General features: G+C 35.8%; 1 protein-coding gene and 1 non-coding gene across 2 annotated transcripts in view; one reads left to right on the top strand and one right to left on the bottom strand.

The window, feature by feature from the left end:
- LOC138695114 (glycine receptor subunit alpha-3-like) overlaps nucleotides 1-22,653 on the top strand; it is a 599,107-nt gene that overhangs the window by 165,350 nt on the left and 411,104 nt on the right. The gene's annotated exons all lie outside the window — the stretch shown is intronic.
- TRNAS-GCU (transfer RNA serine (anticodon GCU)) lies at nucleotides 17,861-17,933 on the bottom strand. Its single transcript has one exon. It is a non-coding gene; the product is annotated as a tRNA-Ser (tRNA).

Consider the following 22,653-nt stretch of genomic DNA (forward strand, 5'->3'; position numbering starts at 1 on the left):
ATATAATATAATTTAAGTTATTTGAAAGGTTCAGAACCATAGTGGGCCAAGTGCCATTTACTGAATACGTAGAAAACAATGGTTAAAATTAAGTTATTACCATAATTCAATGGAAACCTATAACAAGTAAAATAAAATAGACACATTAAATCTAAATGATATCAATCTTCATTAAACTATGGTTGCATGTAATAAAAATTAAGAAACATGTTAAAGGAATTGTCATTGCACCAAATGAGTGTCTCTGGACCAAAATGATCGCATTTTAATTATTTGGATGCAATTTAAATTAAGTAACATATTAAACGATTTGTCCTTCTATCAAACACGAATGTTCCCTGGATCAAACGTCCTATTTTAATTATGTAATTACTTTATATTTATTTCTAACGGGTGCAGCGGAGCGCACGGGTACGGCTAGTTTGTAATAAACAAAGCTCGGAACTTGGACTTGTGTCTTTGCACGTGGCTAAGCGACCGGACTTCAATGTCAACAAACTCCCGCTTCCAGCACGGAGGTACTGTCAAGTCTGTTATAAAAGTGGTTTCTGAATGGAACAACATATTGGTAGTATTAAGGTAGGGTGAAACACGTAATTTTATAGCATATGCATAATGAAAATAAAAATAGTAAATATATCAAATTTACTGTTCTGCCCTGTACATTTTATTACAGTGTACGACTACGTACATTCGAAGATTTTTGAACCCATAACTTCTTCGTCTGTTAGTTAAACATTATTTCAAAAGAAAAAAAACTTATTTCCACTTCACATGAATTGACGGAGTAAACTTTAATAGTACATTATGCAACGAGCCTATAATGGTAGTAATTATAATTTTCATACGAGCTTCTTAATTACCATTATAGGCGAGTTTCATACGACTTTTTATGCTCGACCATATTTCTAACTTGAAATTACCGGTATTCAGATGTATACATTTTATTTTTAACTGACAAGATCGGAAGTGACCTTGTTCTAGGTCGTGAATTGTGAGATGTGCAGACGCGAAAGTATTGATTTTTTCCGAGGAACAATAATGTCATTGACCTTGATGTAATCCCGTTAAACTTGATAATATTATAACCTTATTGAATTCGACATAGAAAAACGAGATGACAAATTGAATTTATTTGAATATTATTTACAATTAACGCTAATTATTATAGTAACAGAACATAACCTTCTGCGACAGTATTGGATTTCCAGCCTCCGTGACTTTTCGCTAATTTTCTTTCGATTGCATATCCGAGAATAATCGATACTTGCGGTTTTATAACGGTACAAAGCTGACTTGTCATTGGCTGAACACATGTAAGCTGAGTTATCATTGGCTGAACACATGTAAGCTGAGTTATCATTGGCTGAAGACCTGTACTTTAATGAGTAGGTGTACTTTGACATGCATTAAAGGACTGCTACCAGGTGTATAATTAGTACATTTCGGCATGGTCGAGCATAAAATACTGAATTTTTTCACTGTCATTGTTTTCTGTTAGATTTTCAGCAGTTGCTAGCTGATCTCGTATGTGAGAAAGATAAGTATATCGTAAATTTTTCTCGAAAATAGTTTTCAATTTGTGTGTCACTACTACGGCAGGTCCCTCTACGACTTGATTCATGGCTATGGACAAATTTTCCACCGATTTAAGGGACTGCAATGTTTTTCACCGTTTCCAGTCTCTAGTTTGTGTGTGGCACTACTTATAAAATATAAACTCATCATTCGAAGAAAGTAATGTATCGCCTCCGAAATCCATAACGAAATTGTTTACCTGAAATTTAAAAAATGTACTGTATTCTTATACTTCTATAATACCCATTTGAATAACACGTATTTTCTAATTCCACAAACAGACCGTTTACCTGTAATTCTCTGAATGTCATTGGCTTTGACATGACACAGTTTCCTCGTCCGTCTTCTTGTCATTCGATGTGACCACTTTCTTAGTACATATGACTGTCCCTGAGCACTTGCAAGTGTGAGCTTTGTGTTCGATGCACCTGTAACCTTACTCACGCACATGACACACAAGTCCCCAAGTTCCGAGCTTTAGTAATAAAATACCGTGTTTTCAAGATTGATAGTAGTTTAATTATTTGATTACATTTCGACTGAACGTGAATTTCATTACCAATAACCTTGAACCCAACACATACCAATACACAACAGAATGACAAAAGACTCTTCAGCGCACGTAAGTAAATAACGACTGCCTATTCTCATTTTCAAAAAAGTAAGACTCACAAAACACTTTTTTTCCTAGGAAAAACAGAAAAAGAACGTTTGACTTTTTCTTTAGTTATTTATGTTCTACGACCAATATATTTGGCAGTTTATATCGTTTACACCCTGTGGGTGTATAATTCATACAAAATGGCGAAATGAGCTGAGCGAGTTTAGGGATCATACACTTCAATTTCATACCGATTTCCGGAAAACTCGTCACAGATTTTTCGTAACGGGTACAATTCGTCAAAAATTAAGCATTAGTAACTGAGACAATTCGTCACACATTAAGGATTCGTAACGAGTATAATTCGTCACACATTAAGGATTCGTAACGGGTGGGTATAATTCGTCACACATTAAGGATTCGTAACGGGTATAATTCGTCACACATTAAGGATTCGTAACGGGCATAATTCGTCACACATTAAGGATTCGTAACGGGTATAATTCGTTACACATTAAGGATTCGTAACGGGTATAATTCGTTACACATTAAGGATTCGTAATGGTATAATTCGTCACACATTAAGGATTCGTAACGGGTATAATTCGTAACGGGTATAATTCGTACACTTTAAGGATTCGTAAGGGGTATAATTTGTCACACATTAAGGATTCGTAACGAGTATAATTCGTCACACATTAAGGATTCGTAACGGGTATAATTCATCACACATTAAGGATTCGTAACGGGTATAATTCGTCACACCTTAAGGATTCGTAACGGGTATAATTAGTACACTTTAAGGATTCGTAAGGGGTATAATTTGTCGCACATTAAGGATTCGTAACGAGTATAATTCGTCACACATTAAGGATTCGTAACGGGTACAATTCGTCAAAAATTAAGAATTAGTAACTGATAAAATTTGTCACACATTAAGGATTCGTAACGAGTATAATTCGTCACACATTAAGGATTCGTAACGGATATAATTCGTCACACATTAAGGATTCGTAACGGGTAAAATTCATCAAAATTTAAGAATTAGTAGTTGATACAATTCGTCACACATTAAGGATTCGTAATGGGTATAATTATTTGTCATGCATTCAGGATTTGTCACACGTAAAGAAATGGCCACAAACATACGTGTTTTCAAGATTGATAGTAGTTTCATTATGTCTTTACATTTCGATTGAACGTAACTTTCTTTACCAATGACCTTGCACCCAACACTTTGATTTACAATACGGAATGATTTAATTCCCGTGTTTGATTTCGTGGAAGACAATTAAATAACAGGAAGAAAACGAGGAAGAGGTAGGCAGCAACCACGATATCCGCGAATATATGCAATTGTTATCACCACACAGTAGAACATGTTCCCTGTACAATTAACACATGTGAAGATTGGCACACGAAACTGAACACGCTGATAGGAAGGGCTCATCCATCCCTCTATCATCTCTTGGAACTGCAACGTGAAGTAGCAGAAGTAGACAGGGACATCGAGAAATTACAAGCGAACACTCTCCACCTACCATAAAGAGGAAGTGTACTCAGCTGGATTCCAGAGTATCTAGAATTGCACAGAATTATGAAGAACATAAAACACAGGGGAATGTTTTAACTTTTCTTCGTTGTGTAGGTCATAATCTCTTAGCAAACATGTTAATTTAACTGTCATGCAAACTGTTTTCATCTAATTCAGAAGAATATCTTACTTTACATGATCAGTTTTGTCATTAATAAACCATAAATTCATGGTCTAATATTATACATTAAAAATATGACAAATATTTCTCACGTGACCAAAAACACTTAGTGACAAATCGACAAGAGTGACAAATATTCCACATCTGAGAAATATGTATAGCTATGACGATTTCAGTATGATCAATAGTAGATGTGTCCAATAGAATAAATAATAATAATAATAATAATAATAATAATAATATTTATTTGAACGATCATAGGTAAGGTAAGGTAATAACTACCTCCCATTGGAGGTAGCCCAGAAGGACTCAGTATACTCTCCTACATGAATTTTGCAATATTAAATGTTTACATAAATTTTGTACACTTTTGGTTCGCACTCCCAATGAAGCAAAAGCATGTGGCCGGGAGTGGAGTTTACATCGAATAATGAAAAAGTAATATTACAAGTTTAAGCCTACACTAAAATAATTATGTAATTTAAATAATCAAATATATGTAAGCAAAAGTAAAGTGATGAATATCAAAATAATAATACAATAAATACAATGAAATTATATCAGTAAAACATAGAAGATTCGGTTTACTAGAAAGTACTTAATAATAAAATGAAATGAAAAATATTAAATAATACAATTGTGAAATAAATGCAAAATATTATGCAATAATATAATGGAATAATAATTATTCTATACATGAATGATATTTTAGTTTTAATTGATTTATTGAAATTTGAAAGATTGAAAGATTCCTAACTTAGAAAAATTGTGTTTTTTTTTTTCAAAATTTTCATTTAAAAAAATGAAAAATAACAAAAGTGAATATATGTATAAAATACTAATCAGTGTTTAAAATTAGTTGAAGTGCTTGCTTTTTAAATATTTTATGCTCGACCATGCCGAAATGTAGTAATTATACACCTGGTAGCAGTCCTTTAATGCATGTCATTAAAGTACACCTGTTCATTAAAGTTCAGGTTTTCGATTATTCTCAGATATGTAATCGAAAGACAACTAGCAAAACGTCACGCAGGCTGGAAATCCAATACTGTCGCAGAAGGTTATGTTCTGTTACTATAATAATTAGCGTTAATTGTAAATAATATTCAAATAAATTCAATTTATCATCTCGTTTTTCAATGTCGAATTCAATTTCAAGGTTATATCAAGTTTAAGGTTGTCATACTAGATTATATCAAGGTCGTCGACATTCGTTGCCCGGAAAAAAATCAATACTTTCTCGTCTGCGCACATCTCACAATTTACGAGATTGCACAATACTTTCAAATTTCAAATTAGAAATATGGTCGAGCATAAAAAGTCGTATGAAACTTGCCTATAATGGTAATTAAGACGCTCGTATGAAAATTATGAAACTCGCTTGCGCTCGTTTCATAAACATCCTCGCGTCTTAATTACTATCATTATAGGCTCGTTGCATAATGTACTATTATTATTGAAAGTTGCTAATTTTGAATGTTTTTTAACGAAGTTATTATACAATCTCGGGCCGAAATTTGAGGCATGCCTTAGTCCTGCTTCAGAATTGCATTTGGGTTCAAAGAAAGGAATGTGACCAATTTTCCTAGAATCTCTCATATCATCTGTTTGTCCTCTTTTTGTATGCATATAACTAATAATAAGAAAGCACATGTCACCCAATCCACAATATATATTTTTTCATATCTCCTTCTTCATTTTTGTAGTCCCCTTTTTTCTCTCTATAGTTACATTGCAGTTGTTCATTTGTTCCTTTATCTTGTCATATTCTGCTGCCACAAGCACTTCATTCTCCCTCGCTTTCCTTGTCTCCCTTTATGTCGTTCTCATCTCACTTTGTATCTTGTCATTTTTTGTTTTGTTTTGTTTTTTTTTTTTTTTTCATTCCCATCTGTATTTCTTTCTTCCCCATATTTTAATGTTTACCAGTTTTTCCCACCTGCGCTGCCCCCTTGTAGTCCATTATGCTCAGACAGCCAATTAAGCTGATACTCATCTTCTCAGGCCAAGTGCCCCCAGCGTGGCTTCACTTCGTAATTTAATTGCTGGTTATTGCGCGCTCAAACGTAAATAGGAAATCCGGCATTGTGGAGCGAGTGACTGAGGCTGGGCGCCAACACTGGACACGCTGCTCCTAGCAAAGCAGTCCGCATTCTGTAGCATCTAATGGACGCTTCACACAATCTTACATTTAGATTTTCGTTAACTAATAATCAGTGATTGAAATTATGTAAACGTGAGAATTGGAAATGACGCAGTAAAGCAAGTGGACAGCTTCAAATACTTGGGGTATACTATAAGCAGTAACATGAGCTGCTGCCAGGAAGTCAAAAGGAGGATAGCAATGGCCAAGGAAGCTTTTAATAGAAAATGGAGCACCTTCTGCGGACCTCTTGAAAAAGAACTAACGAAGACCCAAGAAACTAGTTCGATTAATTAAAATGTGTCTCGGTGAAACGTACGGCAGAGTTCGTATAGGTCAGTTTCTGTCAGATGCGTTTCCAATTCACTGCGGGCTAAAGCAAGGAGATGCACTATCACCTTTACTTTTTAACTTCGCTCTAGAGTTATGCCATTAGGAAAGTCCAGGATAACAGAGAGGGTTTGGAATTGAACGGGTTACATCAGCTGCTTGTCTATGCGGATGACGTGAATATGTTAGGAGAAAATCCAAAAACGATTAGGGAAAACACGGGAATTTTACTACAAGCAAGTAAAGAGATAGGTTTGGAAGTAAATTCCGATAAGACAATGTATATGATTATGTCTCGTGACGAGAATATTGTACGAAATGGAAATATGAAAATTGGAAATTTATCTTTTGAAGAGGTGGAGAAGTTCAAATATCTTGGAGTAACAGTAACAAATATACTCGGGAGGAAATTAAACACAGAATAAATATGGGAAATGCCTGTTATTATTCGGTTGAGACGCTTTTATCATCCAAACTGCTGTCAAAAAATATGAAAGTTAGAATTTATAAAACAGTTATATTACCGGTTGTTCTTTATGGTTGTGAAACTTGGACTCTCACTTTGAGAGAGGAACATAGGTTGAGGGTGTTTGAGAATAAGGTTCTTAGGAAAATATTTGGGGCTAAGAGGGATGAAGTTACAGGAGAATGGAGAAAGTTACACAACACAGAACTGCAGGCATTGTATTCTTCACCTAACATAATTAGGAACATTAAATCCAGACGTTTGAGATGGGCAGGGCATGTAGCACGTATGGGCGAATCCAGAAATGCATATAGTGTGTTAGTTGGGAGGCCGGAGGGATAAAGACCTTTAGGGAGCCGAGACGTAGATGGGAAGATAATGTTAAAGTGGATTTGAGGGAGTTAGGATATGATGATAGAGAATGGATTAATCTTGCTCAGAATAGGGACCAATGGCGGGCTTATGTGAGGGCGGCAATGAACCTCCGGGTTCCTTAAAAGCCAATAAGTAAGTAAGTAAATAATAATAATAATAATAATAATAATAATAATAATAATAATAGTCATATATATCTTCTGTTCCTATTTAAATTATTGATTTCTTTGCCCATTTACAAGTTAGTGTGTGATATGAAAAGCTGTTCTGGGCAAGCTGTTTTTCTGTTGCTCCCTCTATGTACAGCTATTTCTTCTTATTGGATATATTTTGTCCATATTCAGTATTTATGACTAATTTGTACAGAAATGGCGCGCATCAAATACAATGGTTTTAATATAAACGTTGATTAACCTACTTCCTACATCAACTTCATTACTTTATGGCATTTAAAGCTTCAGTATCGTAATGTGGCACCAGAAATAACTACCAGGTGGTAAAATGTAAGATACCGGGTTGAGAATGGGAAAGGAAACCAAATTTCTTGAAGAAAACATGCACTCCTCCCTAGGCCATGACCTGCCAGGGATTCAACTCGGATCTTTAAGATGGAAGGCCATTAGACCGTGACAGGAAAACAAATCGTTTGTGAGGCTGACACAATGCAAATGCATTTCGTCCCTTCCTGGAGCCCTTAAAAAAAGGGCGAGACTGTAAATAAGCCATCTCCCGTGATTTGCATATGCAAAGAGGAGGACGACAAGAAGCGAGAGCCCAGACTTCCCCGCTGCAATGAGTTCAGGCCTGTTATAACGACAATTACGTCGTGGTATGTCTGCTAAACCATTCGACGTCGCCACTTGTGTGAAGTCTTGATATTTCTCATTTACTCGTGGTGTGAGCCCTGCATTACTCTACTCTCAGGGAAGACGAGACAAAATTCCGGTTCCCCTTGTGGCGTCATTGCACATCTACTTTAACCGCTTCTGACCTGAATTTATGGATGTACAGGGTGGTAGAGACACCATGGAGAAACAAAAATACAAAGCAATCCTCTTTCTAATAACAGCTGGCCAAGGAACTGGCGGGTGCTGCACTCTGTCGGTAAAGAACGAAACTGATTCTGAGGATACCAAAATTGAATCATCAGGCATATCGTATGAGTCGGAAATTACAAAAATGTTAGTGATTCCAAATGGATTCATTCGCGCGGAAAGGATTAAAATAAAATCCTGTAATTTAAATTGATGTCATAAATATACCAAAATAATCACAAACACACCCCACAAGAAACAAAGCAAATGGCGTCAAGCCAGCAACAACCAGTTTTGAAGAAGGCCAATAACAGGCCGAAACATGTTAACCAGGTACGATAGAATGTAACACGAGAAAGACATATAATACATATTCCGAAAATAATTTTGTTTAATCATGTATTTATGTATTTATTTATTTATTTATTTATTTATTTATTTATTTATGTACCTACTTCTTTACTTATATATACATATTTATTTATTTATTTAGCCTACTTACTGGCTTTTAAGGAACCCGGAGGTTCATTGCTGCCTCACATAAGCCCGCCATTGGTCCCTACCCTGAGCAAGATTAATCCAGTCTCTATCGTCATATCCCACCTCACGAGCAAATGCTGGGTAACTTTCGATGCTGGGCCCCGGATTCATTTCACCGGCATTATCACCTTCATTTCATTCAGACGCTAAATAACCTAGATGTTGATACAGCGTCGTAAAATAACCCAATAAAATAAAATAAATATTCCAAATCCCTCAAATCCATTTTAATATTATCTTCCCATTTACGTCTCGGCCTCCCCAAAGATCTTTTTCCCTCCGGCCTTCCAACTAACACTCTATATGCATTTCTGGATTCGCCCATATGTGCTACATGCCATTAGAACAAATGTTTATATGACTTTTTTGCTCAGAATGTCTTCGTAAATAAGCACCGTAAGTGACGGTAAATCCTCGTGAATCACTTTGTATAAAGTGAAGTATTATCCATATTCTCCGGAAGTTCTTAGAAAGGTACATAAATTATTCTTTTCCTACAGAGTTCACATTAATGGAGTTAATATTCATAAAGACAGTTTTGTTGATTGGTGAATAAAAACTTTTCTAAGTAATTTTTAACAATATTTAATTTATCTTGCGTAATATATCCAAGTTTATGCTATATTTATATAATTGTTAGGGCATGGTTTCAGAGCATATTTCCATAGCTTTTATGTCATAGAAATCCGAGCCGTAGAAATTACATTTATAAATCGGATCGACGGGTTTCATTTGAATTAATGGGTGAGTTTTATACAGTCAATACTTAACAATATTACATACATTAAATCTTTATGTTACTACATGAGATAACATTTACAAATAATGACAAACGTTTTCACCAATAAATTGGCATCTTCAGGTCAAAGTAAAACATATATTGACATAAAATGAACACTTGAGAAATTCTAGTTAAGAACAGTCGTTAAAAAATTAAAATGGTATAATAGGCAATCTGAATAATATGCCATTAAAACAAGTGGCAAGATAAAGTTATGCAGATATCATAGAATATACTGGGGACGATGTATTAACATAGTACTCTATGATATCTGCATAACTTTATCTTGCCACTTGTTTTAATGGCATATTATTCAGATTGCCTATTATACCATTTTAATTTTTAACGACTGTTCTTAACTAGAATTTCTCAAGTGTTCATTTTATGTCTATATATGTTTTACTTTGACCTGAAGATGCCAATTTATTGGTGAAAACGTTTGTCGTTATTTGTAAATGTTATCTCATGTAGTAACATAAAGATTTAATGTATGTAATATTGTTAAGTATTGGCTGTATAAAACTCACCCATTAATTGATATTGTACTTAACGGACCAACATGTCTTTAAAATTGGGTTTCATTTGATCTCGTCTATAGTGAGGATCATATAAGTTCAGTTCCCAAACAGCAAATATTTCCGTCTTGCCAGTGTTGCCAACTGTTACCAGATATCACCGCATGTAGTAAAATCACGATCCTATGTACTGAATGACTTCTTAACTCACCGTACTTTACCTTTATGTTGGAAGGTTATTATAAATAGTTTCAATAATAATTTGTAATGTATTTTTCGTAGGCGAACTATATGAGAAATGGAGGAAATAAATCAAATGAAAAGTGTGTTGCTATGTTCTATTTTTTTATTCCTTACATTATTATTGCGTTATTATTAGCATTAATAGGTTACTAGATGTAAATATACAACAACAAAGTATAGTACATAATACATTTAAGAATCAAATCTGTTCCTAGACAAATTATATTATTGTCACTTCAAAGATTTCAGCGTACATTTACTTCCAAAAGGTAGATAAATTAATGACCAATTGACTTTTGGTTGAAATTCGAATGAACCTCTGATTATCTTTTGAAATTAGTAAGGAAAGGCAAGGAAATGGATAATACAAATAGGCTAAAACTGAAATAATAACTACAACGTAACACATAAAATAACTATTATGTATTAATATTAATACTAATATTAATTAATTATTAATAAGTTCGAATTTCACTATCTTCCAGTAACTGACTCAGAAACCTAGTACTATTTAGTTTTCAAGAACGCCGGTACTGAGGACGGATACAACGAGTACGACAGTACTCTCGGCTCCACAAGTAAAGAACCCTGGCCTCACACCACTTCTGCACAGATGACAGTGATTGACAGGCCAGTTGGGGGAAGCTGTTGCCACGTTTGCTCTTGGCTGGACTCTTTAAGTGTATTTTCTTTTGCAACTGGTTGGATTCTTTCAAAAATGGAAAATTCACAACACAGCATTCTCGGCGGTCTTCTGGCGGTACCTTTGTCCACAGTTTCACTAATTGGGGGAGCGTGTCAGTTAGATTTATGGCTTCCTGAACCCAACCCTGCAACGAAGGTTCTTTACTTTTGAAACCAAGAGTAACACCAACATAACAGTTACAAAAACACTACCAGTTGTAGTATTTGTCAGTACCGAAATTCGAAACGAAGTTGGCAAAAGAAAATTCAACCTTCAAACTAGAAAATCACCATAATCCACTAGCATATGTAGTAATGGGGGAAAAATGGTTTGGTTTCACTCTTAGGGTATCAAGTTACCTGGTCTTCCCTATAGTGTTATATTGTTTCACGCATTATTGTATGTTGAAATACAGCCTACTGTTCCTTGCGTTTGTTTCTGGTCCTGTGAGCAGATACAGTTCTGCTCACGCTCAATCTGTTTTATCTGCAGTTCGCACTCTTGGCATATTGCACCTATTGTCGCGCCGCCCCATATTTGGCGCTCCTCCCGGCAGTTAGAGCTGGTTTATGGTTCAAAGTTCGCCGGGGGCGCGTTACACCACCGCTGATTATTATAATTTCGCCACCCTCGCAGTCGAAGTGGCGCTACACGTCAAATTGCGTCGCTTGTGTGTCACAATGCGCGGTTTATCACCTGTAAGAGTTCAGAAAGTGTCTTCACACGCCCTCCTAATTGCCGTGAATCGTCGTCATTACAATCATAGCCTGGCACGAACAACCGCCCACAGACCCCACCCTTTTCTACCTACCGGAATATGGAGCACTTCTTACGAGGAGCTTCTGAAAATAAAATTTAGATTTTTCGTCGAGAAACTCTAAGAGGCTGCTATAGCCATTGGCGTAGCTCAGACAGTAACAAGTTGTATTCGAGATGTGAGGCGTGGGTTCGAGTCCTGCTTCAACTAATTAACTGGTTTGTTTTTCCCGAGGTTTTCACCCCTACTTTAAAGCGATCGTCATATAATGCCATCGCTAAAATTTGAAATTACAACTGCAAGTTGTTCCCCAGGATTATGTATAACACCATACATCAGCCGTGGCGAAAATCTGACTCAAGATCACATTGTGCCTCGCAATGGTTTCTCTTGATTTCTACCTCCCACAGCCCCCACCCTCTCACTCACTGGAGTCAAACTCCGTTCCATTTGTATTTGTCCCTGACCTGCGAGTGGCGTATCGTCGCAATGTCTCTCTCGAATACATGTACCTCTACAAAAACGAAAGTTTCAAGAAGGATGGGAGGACGCATTTTTTTGCTGCCAATATGATGAGAATATTAAATGTATGATTTGTTCACAAGTATTACGAGGAAAACGGTTGTATAACATAAAACGGCATTATACTACATGTTACTCATGAAACATTAAAAGGTTAAGTGTTATTATTATTATTATTATTATTATTATTATTATCATCCTGTACGTCGATCCTTTTTCAGCAGATGTACGAATAATGCGGTTAGATCTTCAATTTAAAGTCACAGATTTTCAATGTGATGTTAAATGAAAGCTAGATGTAAGGACTTGACAAATGTTTAACTTTTCAAATCTTTGTCAAAAAATAAATATCCGAAACTTCGTTCTTTCGCTTGCTCTGTTGAAGCCATGTTCGCTACAACTTACGTTTGTGAAAAATTATTTTTAACATTGAAAATAGGAAAAACCAAATTTAGATCACGACTGACAGACATAATACCTTCGTGATGAACTACGACTGGCAGTAAGTGACATAATTCCTGATTTTGAAACTTTGTCGCAGAGACATTCTGAAGACAGTTAATTTTAGGTTGTGATAATGTTCATTTATTGTTCATTTCTTTCTTCGTTACACGTACTAAACATAGTTTGTAGCCTTGTACTGTATAAAATTATATTTAAGTGCATGACGTAAGGAAAATGAAAATCCGTTAATAAGTCAGACAGTTGCTTCACTTCCACTTCGGGTGTCCGCCTCCCTCCATAGATGGTATGCATGTTGCTGGTTACACAGTGGCTCGGCGCACGATCACATTTTCGCCACGGCTGCCATATATCATTAGTATATGTGTACAATGATGGTGTATAAGCAGGCTGCTTGCATTAGTACCTTACTGCTATAATAAGGGTATGTTATTCTGCCTTATGTTTAATATCGTATCTGTGAGTAAAAAATGAATGTTACTAAATTATTTTTCTGAAATCTGCAATCACTTTACGTTTGCAATTCTGACAGTTTATAGTGTATGTTTGATAATATAATACAGAGTGTCCCAAAAGTCAGTTTCCTCTCCTTAATATTTCTATCATACTAATGGGGGACTTACCATTTGTGTCGTTTTAATTGTAATTCGTATTATAACTATGTTGGTAGTACTGCATACAGCACATTCCTTTGTCAGCATTCAGTTGTTGCAGTCATGTAACGAGAAATGCTTAAATTGCCATGAGTTGTGTTTCAGCAATGGCATACATATTTACCAGTGAACAGCGTGTTAATTTGCTCCAATAGAAGCATAACAAGGAGAAGATTAGAGTTCATAATGATTCATGAAAGATTTTCTGGTGCACCGTTGTCATGACGGTAACATTTGAGAAAATTGAACATCTGTAGGGGAAATTGACTTTTGGACAGTCTACTAGAAAACTGCTTTCTAAAGGCAATCCTAGTTTTTGGCTTCATACGAAATGCAGTAATATCAGTTTTAGTCTACAGACTGCGCTGGCAATAATGTTTTGTTCTCTACCTCTCTAGCATTTAACCTCCCGCAAAACGATCATTATACGAATAGCACTCAAATTCTGTCTCAAATTGGAAATTCGTTCTTTGCTTATAAACTCTTCGATTTTCATTAGTCATTAAGTGTGCTTAAATTCACAGGCTCATGTCAGTGGATTTAATGACTGTAAAAGAAATCCTGCGGCAAAAAAAATCCGGCATATCGGCGACGCTGATATGATCTCAGCAGTTGCGAGCGTCGTTAAATAAACCATAATTTATTGTTATTTATTTTCATTATCATCCGCATCACTTTCACGTCTACTAGACCACATATTTTATAAATATTATTGTAAGTTGATGTAACACTAATAAAATAGTTTAAAGATATACTTTTATTCAGGGGCGAAGCTGAGGGGTAATCTGTGAGCCTTAGATTACCCATTTGATTTTGAAGAAATAAGCGCATTTATATTTTCCTGTTTTCATTGGTATAGGTAAATGAAATCTCTAGTTTTGGGTCTAGTTACGGAAGGATTGACGCCAGCTCCTCGGCGCGGAACCAGCACGTAACTACAGTGTGGCTACTCGCTGATGATACTGCTTCAAACCAGGCTCACGGCAGCAGCTAGAGAAAGCATATGCGCATGCGCCAAGCGGAGTGCTTGCATACGTCACTAATGCTAGACAGCTCTGTGAAGAGCCTAGACTCAGCAGCACCAATCTCAGAGTCTGCTTCTGCTACAAACGTCCCGAAATTCAGCTACAAATACCAAAATGAAGCCACACACACACATTCAGAGAGTAATAAACAGAATCCACGACCTATGCTATAGTTACAATGTTGGAAGGCGGATGTGTTGGAAATGTCATTCATTAATTTAGGGCCAGTTCATTTTTGTTGCATAGGCGACTCCCAATAAAGACACTGTCAGGTGTCGGCGAATTCACGAATCCAGGAATTGATGGTTAAACAATGGGCGCTATTCACATAACAGGAAAAGAAAACTGAAAATACCAAAGCTTTCCTTGCCATAAATAATGGTCGCTGTGTCCGGAATTCAGTCCTACCTTAAATTTTCTGTTATGTTTTCGTAATTTTTTGCGGAAGCGAGAAACTTCTTATGGCTATTGGAGTGTGAGAAAATAAAATTTGATAGAAGAATGTGTTTACACATAAAATTGAGAGTATTCACAAATAGTCATTCGATCGAATCTCATTCGGCTACATATTGCCATTGGACTACATAGCTAAAAACTACGTTTACCGAAATCGGCCACGGTTGGCAACGCTGCAGTCTGTCAGTGTGTGAGAAATAATAGGGCAGTATTCATTTTTCGTCGGTCTGTTTCCGTAAAGTGCAGATGTGTTCATTATAATCATGTATCATTCATTATCCACTTACGTTTTTATTCAAATAATCACCTGTGGGTTCGATATTTCGGTACTACGAATACACTTATAGTATAGAATTCGAATTAGTTTAACTACTAAAACGAATGTGAAATTGAAAATATATTTAACGGTTGGTAAAGAATACTACGTGAAAACGAACTTTTCCTAATGAATCATTTCGACGCAGGAGCATGACTGTATTGGTTAGCAGCAGCGCCTTTAAATAACGACGCGGTGGTGAAGTGAGAGCGGTATTTCAGTGCATGTTTGTGAGTTTAAAAACATGGATCACAAACGTTTATTCTGACCAAACAAAGCATTTGCCTGCAGGTTTTTTTTTTAATATTTTTTTAACAATGGCCTAGAAAAAATTTATCAAGAAACAGTGCGGCTCATAAGACTGATTCTCACCTTCCCTGTATCTGCTGCGTCGAGTGAACGAAGTATGAGTGCATTGAAGAGAGTTAAGACATTTTTAAGGAACTCCATGTCAGATTCTAGACTGAGCAATTTGAGTACTCTGGCTATTGAGAAGCGTTTGTTAAACAGTCTTTCTAGGGACGACATCTTCAAAGAACGCATCATTGACATCTTTGCAGAGCAAAAAACACCCCGACTGGAGTTTATCTACAAAAATATATATAGTATATATATATATATATATATATGTGTGTGTGTGTGTGTGTGTGTGTGTGTATATATATATATATATATATATATATATATATATATATATAATTTTAGAATACCCAGTTGCATGAATGTAGCTTCGCCACTGCTTTTATTACAGTTATATTACCGGTTGTTCTGTATGGTTGTGAAGCTTGGACTCTCACTCTGAGAGAGGAACATAGGTTAAGGGTGTTTGAGAATAAGGTGCTTAGGAAAATATTTGGGGCTAAGCGGGATGAAGTTACAGGAGAATGGAGAAAGTTACACAACACAGAACTGCACGCATTGTATTCTTCACCTGACATAATTAGGAACATTAAATCCAGACGTTTGAGATGGGCAGGGCATGTAGCACGTATGGGCGAATCCAGAAATGCATATAGAGTGTTAGTTGGGAGACCGGAGGGAAAAAGACCTTTAGGAAGGCCGAGACGTAGATGGGAGGATAATATTAAAATGGATTTGAGGGAGGTGGGGTATGATGATAGAGACTGGATTAATCTTGCACAGGATAGGGACCGATGGCGGGCTTATGTGAGGGCGGCAATGAACCTTCGGGTTCCTTAAAAGCCATTTGTAAGTAAGTAAGATATACTTTTATTAGCAATATTTGTTTCATTTTATTGGTGGAGAAAATTATGCAATGGTAGGCCTACATATATGAATTAATATTAATAATTTTATCAAACGGCACATTGGAGTTTTAAAGTAGCCTACAATAAAATTGTACACCATACTTTTGTGAAACACAATCCCCATAAATTGTATAAATTACAGGTGAATGTACTTGTAATGTATTATACTATAATTTTGTGGGCTAGGGCCCTGGTTATGAGCAAAATTAGAGTCCATTAAAGTGTCAGTGTTTCTAATTTTATTAACGGTTATTGTATTTATTAACATTCCATGGTATTCACACATTCCTTCACAGCTAGAATATGGAACAAGTCAAAAAACTTAATACTATTATCAAATCTTAATTTATAGTCACAGTCTAGGTGAAATATATACAGACGAGATTTACAATATAGTCTACTAGTACAACACAAAGTTTTAGTATCAATTTCATGAAGCGTTATTGAATGTCATGAATTCACCTACAGAATAGAAGGCGTGAGAAATTAGGTACTTCTTTAATTTGGCCCTAAATAATCTTATGTTTTGAGTTTCATTTTTTATATCGATAGGGAGGCTATTAAAAATTTTTACTGCCATATAACGTACTCCTTTTTGATAGCACGATAGTCTTGCCGATGGAGTATGAAAGTCATTTTTGACGTGTATTTATGCTATGAATTATTGAATTAGTTACAAAGTTTTCACGATTACTTAAGAGGAAGATTATTAATGAAAAGATATACTTACAAGCCATGGGCATTATTTGTAGTTTTTTTAAAAATAGTCCTACAAGATTCCCTAGATTTGGCACCTACTATTATTCTAATTACACTTTTTTGTAATAGAAATATACTGTTACTATCTGTAGAATTTCCCCAGAATATTATTCCAAAACTCATTACCGAGTGGAATTATGCAAAGTATATTGTTTTTAAGGTATTGGTATTTACTATCTTTTGCATAGATCTAATAGCAATACATGCTGAATTTAGGTTGGGGGTAATTTCTTTAATATGATTTTTCCAATTTAACACATTATCGATTTTTAATCCAAGAAATTTGATTGTTGTTGTTTCTAATAGGGATCTATTGTTAATTATTGCACTAGAAATTTGCGAGGTTGAATTGGGACAGGATTCAAATTGAATTATGTTAGTTTTGTTACAATTTAATACTGATTTATTGACTGAGAACTAGTCACATATTTTGAAGAGAATTTCCTCTGTTGAAGATTGGAATGTGTTGGAGTTATTGGCTGTAATTGCTATACTTGTGTCATCTCTGGAACATGTGAATATTGAAAGAACTGTTAAAGAGAAGCCGCATTCCTGTCTGGCTTAAGTTATGGCCCTCTCTTGGATAGTTCTTGTATGAAATTAAGTAATACCGAATACATTTTAAGGGAAAAATTGTTCCTGGGCCGGGTATCGAACTCGGGACCTTTGACTGAGCGCGCCAACGCTCTACCAACTGAGCTACCCAGGAACGCATCAGACACCGGCTCAATTTTTCCTCTTTATATCCACATGCCTCAAGCGGGCTGACGAGACGTCAGAAACCCAACATTGAGAGCACACAAACTCTGTGTGACTTGAATTATAGTTTTCTGTTAACGGACAGTGACGTATATTATGTAAATCTGGCTTTCGGGTAAAAACTCCCTGTGAAGAAGACTTGAATAATTTCAAATTATTCACAGTAAGGTTTATCTGAAAGCCAGATTTGCATAATTACTAATACCGATTTTTGACCACCCCTCATATCATCAGATTATGCTGTGCGCAACACCTTGGTGCACACTCTCAAACGGTTCCCATAACGATTTAACTTGTCTCTTCACTTTATCTGCTTTCTGTATAACTTTTCACGCACATTTAGTGTACTTCCCATAATGCAAAGCTATGCGTGTTAGTTATAGTGATGCGATGTTGTTTAGATTGTTGACTGAACAGCACCAGGGTCGGTTATGCTACACGGCACACAGCCAAGGGTTATGGACACCGGCCGCCATCTCTCAGAGGTTAATAAGGTCGGGATGTATCACCACAATCTGGGGCAGGGGTGCACAAATTCGGTTCGTATTTTCCTGCGAAATGACGGAGAAGAAGTATAGGGCCTATTGTGTCTAAAAAGCTAATTCAAATCAAATACTTTAACAGAATACAGCAATAAGCGCCTTGCACGGCCAACACCAATACAAATACTCTTTATTGCCCAGACACGATACCTATAGGGTATTCTGAAAATATATATAACAAAGCAATTGAACATACACGGTCTTACTAATAAAAACTCTATATACAGACGTTTAACTGTCTTATATTTATACAATGAGTAGCTCGTTTATAAGCCGTGTGTAAATTCCTTACTAATAATCACTACATACGTCGTGTATAACAGTACAACTGTTACACAGATACGTCATAGTTTCGTCATTACTTCCTTACGAAAGGTAATAGAATATCTGAGGTTCTCTATTGCATCCGGTAGAGCGCTGTAGTGTGGCGTTTTAAATATCGATAGTACAACTGGCTCTAATCGATTACAACACTATATTTTGGTCAAAGAGTACAAGCTGCAGCAATATTATTCTAATTTTTCTGTGCTCTTTGGTTTGTTCTTCTGTGGTTACAAGGTAACAATCATCATAAAATGACAGTCGATACGAACAGCTGTTAGAGGGGCGGCCATTTTTTCGCTATATACAACGCTTAAACAAGGGGTTTCGTGTATATAACTACTGCAAAGCAATTCCCATTGTATAGTTACAGCCTGTTTATACGTCCATAGCTTATTCAAGGTTTATTAATAACGTTTTCTGTCTCAACTCTGGATAAGTCTGGTATAAAAACTATACACGGTTTATTAGTAAGACTGACAGTGTATAAAAAATATTAACACGATCATAATAATCTCTTATCTTCTATAATAAAATATGTAAGGTCCTCCAAGCTTCTTTGTTCCTCAATACTTAAAAGATTTAAAATTCAGACTTCTAGCTACAATAGATACTTACTTACGCCCTCACATAAGCCCGCCATTGGTCCCTATCCTGAGCAAGATTAATCCAGTCTCTACCATCATATCCCACTTCCCTCAAATCAATTTTAACATTATCCTCCCATCTACGTCTCGGCCTCCCCGAACATCTTTTTCCCTCCGGCCTCCCAACTAACAGTCTATATGCATTTCTGGATTCACCCATACGTGCTACATGCCCTGCCCATCTCAAACGTCTGGATTTAATGTTCCTAATTATGTCAGGTGAAGAATACAAAGCGTGCAGTTCTGCGTTGTGTAACTTTCTCCATTCTCCTGTAACTTCATCTTTCTTAGCCCCAAGTATTTTCCTAAGCACCTTATTCTCAAACACCCTTAATCTCTATCCCTCTCTCAAACTGAGAGTCCACAACCATAAAGAACAACCGGTAATATAACTGTTTTATAAATTCCAACTTTCAGCTTTTTTGACAGCAGACTGGATGTCAAAAGCTTCTCAACCGAATAATAACAGGTATTTCCCATATTTATTTAGCGTTTAATTTCCTCCCGAGTATCATTTATATTTGTTACTGTTGCTCTCAGATATTATAATTTTTCCACCACTTCGAAGGATAAATTTCCAATTTTTATATTTCCATTTCGTACAATATTCTGGTCACGAGACCGCTACAATAGACAAACAATATTATTATAAATCTTAGTAGCCATAGGGCTATACATGAATTTATTTTGTATTGACTAAAAGGAACAATATTCAGGTGGAATACATCGCAGTGTCTGGTATAATATGCTCGTATGTAGGCCTATAACTGAATCAGTTATAGTAAAATTAGAAATAATATTTTTAACATTGCAATGAACAACGCAGCCAGTGACGTACCAAGAACATTATAATTAACAGTCAATACTGCGACTACGGGGTGATTTATATCGAACTAACACATTTCTTTCTTTAATTACTTCAAAACGAATGATGCTAGCCACAATTTGTTATACCTCAAATGTAGAGTATCTTTGGGAGATTACTAACCTCTGTAGCAAATGTTGAAAATTTTTTATCTATTCTGCTGTAAATTCACTTAATGACCATAACAGTAATCTTTCACTTGTTACCCTTAACAACACGCTAATCCCTTATTCATCTGTCGTAAAAAATCTTGGCTTCTTTTTTGATAATAATCTAAGTTGGAATTTTCAAGTTAAAGAAACGATAAAAAAATCTGTTCCTCCATTCACTGTTTGAGTCGCTTGAGAAACTTCTTGCCCCAGCAACTAAAACTTACCCTAGTACAAACCCTAGTAATGCCGCACTTCGATTATTGTGACGTTTTGTTAAGTGACCTAAGTTCTGAACTGTCAGTCAAGTTACAGCGAGTTCAGAATATGTGCGTCAGATACGTGTGCAACATCCGACGATATGATCACATATCACCGTCCTTCGCAAGTCTCTCGTGGCTCCGACTTAAAGAACGCAGAACTTTACACTCTTTGTCTTTACTCTTTCGAATTCTGCACACCTCAACACCAAATTACCTTTCGTCTCGTTTCTCTTATCAATACTCTAACCACGACGTAAATACCAGATCACTTATCTGTGGCACGCTAAATATACCTCTTCATAGAACATCTTGTTATTCATCATCTTTTACAATATCCACCTCGCGTCAATGGAATTCCTTGTCACAAAGTATTAGGGGCTGCAAGACAACAAACACCTTTAAGAACAGCTTAAAAGATAACCTTATTAGCATTTCACTCCAATCATACTGATTTAAAATATTACTGACTACACTGTTGCTTTTTTTCTTTAGACATCATCCTGATTGTGCTGCATTTTCAAAACTGTCTCATAATAATCTCTTTCTATTCTCTAATATTATTTGAAATATATTAACATTCTATGTATTTTAGCTTAATTCTGCTACACAGTTTATTTCAGTGTTTAATTAATAGTTCATAGTATTTTGTTGTTTAATTCGTAAATAACTCTTGTATACATGTAACTCTCATCTAAATCAAATTGTTGAATTCTTTGTAAGTTCATGCATATGTATATACACTTTATGCTGGTTGAGTGGAAGAGAAGGCCTTACGGCCTTAACTCTGCCAGCTAAAATAAATCATTATTATTATTATTATTATTATTATTATTATTATTATTATTATTATTATATTTTAACGTCAAATTAAGCAGGAGTTTTGATTCCCTGTCAGGAGATGCTGACAACATTATTGAGAAGTTAGTGTTTTTGTGAACGTCTAATGTTGAATTAAAATCATCGCGGAAAAGTGGGCAAGCACAAAAGTCCTTTGAAAAGATTTTGACAATGCATTGAATGTCAAATTCAAGATTTCCAGTTAAGAGATCATGGAATTCTGTTAAACCATTGAGTACGAGTTTTACAATTCATTTTGAAAGTGTTTCAGATAAGTCTCTGGATAATATCAATGAATGTTTCTGGTTTCAGTAAATGACTTATCATCAGGGAAAGGAAGTTCAAGCCCTAAAAACGTGAAGAATATGTATGCATTTATGCCGTAAAAATAGATAAATATGCTACAAAATATGCATTATCAGTCTGAGATTATTTTAACAGAATAATAAGGTATAGGTAACTGACGTCTGGTCTATGGATTTTGAAGTGCTTGCCTCATTGCTGAATGCTCCATTTATGCTGTTACAGTTCACAACTAAGCAGTGACGTATGTTTTCTGTTGTCACTCTTTTCCTGTTGTCTCTCAGCATAGCTTTGTAGCGCGAAAAACTTCGTTCTACGTCACAAGAAGTAAGAAGGGCTTGCACAAAAGCTGTGAGCTGTTCTACTGGGTGTTCATTTCAAAGTGTGTCATGACGTCACTGTTGTGAGTCAGCGATTTGAAGCGAGTTACAGCTTATATGTCAGAGAATCTGCCTATTAATCAAGGCGTTCAATCTGAACTTGAGAACGTGTACGGTATAACTTGAATGTCGTAGCAACAGATGGCGGTCTGTAAAGTCTGTGTGCTACCATAACCTCTTTCGAACTGTGTTTTGCGCGGCCAAGTCGTACGCAGAGTATTTGTTATCATCGATTGCATACGGCAACATTCCACAACACAAATCAAAATGCTATCCATGTTGACCGTCCAAGTTAATGTCAACAAATACGTAAGTAATCGTCTTAACCCCCTCCCCATATCCCGACAGTAAGAAAAAAAACTC

This window comes from Periplaneta americana, chromosome 2, assembly GCF_040183065.1.
Source record: "Periplaneta americana isolate PAMFEO1 chromosome 2, P.americana_PAMFEO1_priV1, whole genome shotgun sequence".
Classification (NCBI taxonomy): Eukaryota; Metazoa; Arthropoda; class Insecta; order Blattodea; family Blattidae; genus Periplaneta; species Periplaneta americana.